Source organism: Enhydra lutris, unplaced genomic scaffold (genome assembly GCF_002288905.1).
Source record: "Enhydra lutris kenyoni isolate GAN:26980312 unplaced genomic scaffold, ASM228890v2 scaffoldscaffold21, whole genome shotgun sequence".
Classification (NCBI taxonomy): domain Eukaryota; kingdom Metazoa; phylum Chordata; class Mammalia; order Carnivora; family Mustelidae; genus Enhydra; species Enhydra lutris.
In genome coordinates, this window is record NW_019154105.1 from 28240102 (window position 1) to 28243501 (window position 3400).

Genomic DNA, 3400 nt, shown 5'->3' on the forward strand with positions numbered 1-3400 from the left:
CTTTAACCCACTGAGCCACCCAGGCACCCCAACCACTTATGTTTTTTACGTGACTTTTGTTACCCTATGATTTGATGTGCAATGACTGCCATGTGTGGGAAGGGCAGGGAAGAAAAGGCTGCTGTCCATTCAATTTCTATCAAATAAGAATCTTCATGTATTTTCTGAGTAGTTTTGGGTTTTCAGATAGTTAAACTTTGTTGAATTTTAGAAGGCTTAGTTTAGGTGTGGGGGATCCAAATACAGGGCTGATGACTTTGTCCAGATGGGTTCTTCCCTGAGTCTGTTAGTTGTGACCAGGTGGATTTCCTTTTCTCTTGTGGTTGAGACAGGAACCCTAGGAAAGAGAACTATGAAGCATGGTGTAGACATTGGAGAACATCCTCATGGCTGTGGTAACTAGGATGTTTGATCAAGATTACATCTTTATCAGAGCTGGAGACTGACCCCTACCCACCACTGTGGTAATTCATTCTGTTCACAAGTCCGCCAGGCCCATGTGATCATTCATCTCGGGTGCGAGGGTCCCGAGGCAATTTAAATACCAGCTTCAATCAGCCATGGAGGTGATGAAGGTACTTTTTCATCTGAGATATTTGTTTCCCTGCAATTAGATAGCAGAAGAATGTGCCAGAAACCTATGGGATGCTGGGGGAGGTACAAAGGAGTGACTCATCATCGTTGCAAACCTTGATTAGATTTCTTGTGAAATGCTGGGTTATGGAGGAACAGGATGAGCCTGGGGATGAAGAGAGGGTGAGCTTCTGTGCCCTGGGCAGTTTCAGTCCAGATGCTAGACTAACATTCATTAGCTCCAGCTGTGATGCAGGTAATTCGGCCTGAAAACATCTTTGGAAAATTAAGATGTCACATCTTATTTCAGCTGTCTTTTTTTCCCCCCTCACTTTAGAATACTGGGATCTTCAATGGCAGGAGACAGAGTGATCAGAAGACCGAGATGAATTTTAACACTATTCTAGAAGAGATTCTTATTAAAAGATCACAACAGAAAAAGAAGACATCACCCTTAAACTATAAAGAGAGACTTTTTGTGCTAACAAAGTCCATGTTAACCTACTATGAAGGTCGACCAGAGGTAGGAGACAATAAAAATTTACTTTGCTGCTTTCTATGTTGATAATGTTTAATAATATTGTTCCCCTTCTGCCCTCCTCTCCCAATCTTATGGAATAAATTTCAGGCAAATGAAGTTAAGGTAATAATTTGTTATCATTTGGATCTGAATGATAAAGCTTAGAATAGGGTGAGAAATTCTTCGCAAGTCTCTTGATTATGGTGTAGTATATATGGGCGTGCATTTTATATCAGCCTATTGAATTAATCTGTTCAAGAAAACAGATTTCCACATCGGTTTTAGGTCCTTGTGGAATTCATTAAGTATATTGTACACACATGGCTCCTTCCCATAAACGACTGTATTATGTGTCAAAATTTAGCCCATATACGCTATGTCTGTGTCCATTGCTTTATATGAATAGTTCTTCATCCTTACGTGGAAATTACTTAAAAGGGGTTAGAGATTTGGTGGAGCCAGCACATTACTGAGGCTGACCAGAAGCAGAACTGTTCAGTGTTTCTTGTGATAAGCAGCTACCACAGAGTGCCTTTTATGGGAGCAGGGAGAAGTAACTTCTAACAAGCTCTTCCGTGAGCATGGGGCATAGTGAGGGCGTGTTGCTTGGCGGCCAGCTCCTGACTTTTCAGTTGTTTTAGTCTCTGGTTTTCCCACTAGAGGAGGCCTGTGAGTGTAGGGTTGCCTCTGGCCAACCTTGTTTTCTCCTGATATCTTGAAAATGCAGCATCTCGTCCTGCAGGTCCAGCCATGCTCCTCCCTACTAGAAATATTCTTGGATTCCAGGGAATGACTGGAGAGTGTTGTCCCTTTTGCCCACATGCTGTTGTCTGGTTGGTTACGGTGGGATTTTTGGTGATCTTATTGTTTGGTTTTATTTAATTCTTTTTTTTTTTTTCCTCCCCCTACCTAGAGTGACTTCCTGAGAAATTGATTTATTCTTTTCAGTTGTTTGTCTTGTTTTTGTTTTTGTTTTCTTACTCCCACTGGTTTCTCTGGGTTTTGGTTCCCCCAATTCAGAGAGAATGGCATCATTGATTCTTTCTGGTTGTCCTTAACTCTGTTAATTACTGTTGTGGCTTGTCGTTGTGACTTGTGGAATTCTGCAGGCTGATGTAATTTAGGACTAAAGTCCTTTATCTTCCTTCCTAAATCGCTGAAATGCTGAAGACCCCAAATTTGAAAAACTCTTTGAGTTGTAAAACTTGGCCTAAGATGAATCTGGTTTTGGTCTTAATTTATTCTAGTCACTGTGACCTTTTTTTTTTTTTTTTTTTTTTGGCATTTTTGTGTGCACAAATATCAATATGTTTATTTATGTGGGGTTGTCCTGGTCCCTGCTGGGAGTATGTGTGTGTGTGTGTATGTATGTGTATGTATGTATATATATACATATAGATATATATGTATATATGTATATATATGGCATATGTGCTATATTTCAATTATTAAATCTGAAAAATTCAGAGTTCCAAAAGGCTTTCAGATAAGACTAGAAATATGAACTATTTTAAAATCTAAAATAGATTTTAAGGGAAAACAAGACATTTTGGTATTTGGTAATTATTTGTTATAAATTGAACTTAATGTAGTAAGTCTCAGAAAAGAATAGAAATATTACCATGAAAGTAGTAAAACATGGTAGTTTCTTAAGCAAAAAGAGCCTCAGAAATCAATATTATCTGCTTAGAAATATGGACGGATACGGTTGAAATATGTTGCAATTGTTAGGTCACTTTGAAGATGGTAGCTATACAAAGTTTAAACTGCCCTAATTGTTTTAGATTAAATGGAATAAAGAGAACAGTGGGACCCCTCTTTATTTTAGAACCTGGCCCACTGTCTTGCCTGGGAGCAGCCTTAGTCACTATAAGAACCAGAAAGGATGAACATGCAACTTTTGTATCACCATGGACGGAATTGGAGGAGATTATGTTGAGTGAAATAAGTCAAGCAGAGAGAGTCAAGTATCATATGGTTTCACTTATTTGTGGAGCATAAGGAATAACACAGAGGACATTGGGAGATGGAGAGGTGAAGGGAAATCAGAGGGGGAGATAAACCCTGAGAGACTGTGGACCCTGGAAACAAACTGAGGGTTTTGGGGGTGGGGGGTGGGGTGAGCCTGGTGGTGGGTATTAAGGAAGGTGCATATTGCATGGAGCACTGGGTATGGTGCATAAACCATGAATCTTGGAACACTGAACAAAGAAAATAAATGAAAAGCCAAAAAAAAAAAAAAGCCACAACAAAACAAAACAAAACAAAAACAACAACAATAATAATAAAAAAGAACCGTAAAGGACA

At 39.2% G+C, this 3400-nt stretch overlaps 1 long non-coding RNA gene across 1 annotated transcript; it reads left to right on the plus strand.

Annotated features, from left to right (window-relative positions):
- The first annotated feature begins 344 nt into the window (after positions 1–344).
- Positions 345–1096, plus strand: LOC111149340. Its single transcript, XR_002640758.1, has 2 exons — positions 345–575; positions 911–1096. It is a non-coding gene; the product is annotated as an uncharacterized LOC111149340 (long non-coding RNA).
- The last annotated feature ends 2304 nt before the right edge of the window (positions 1097–3400 follow it).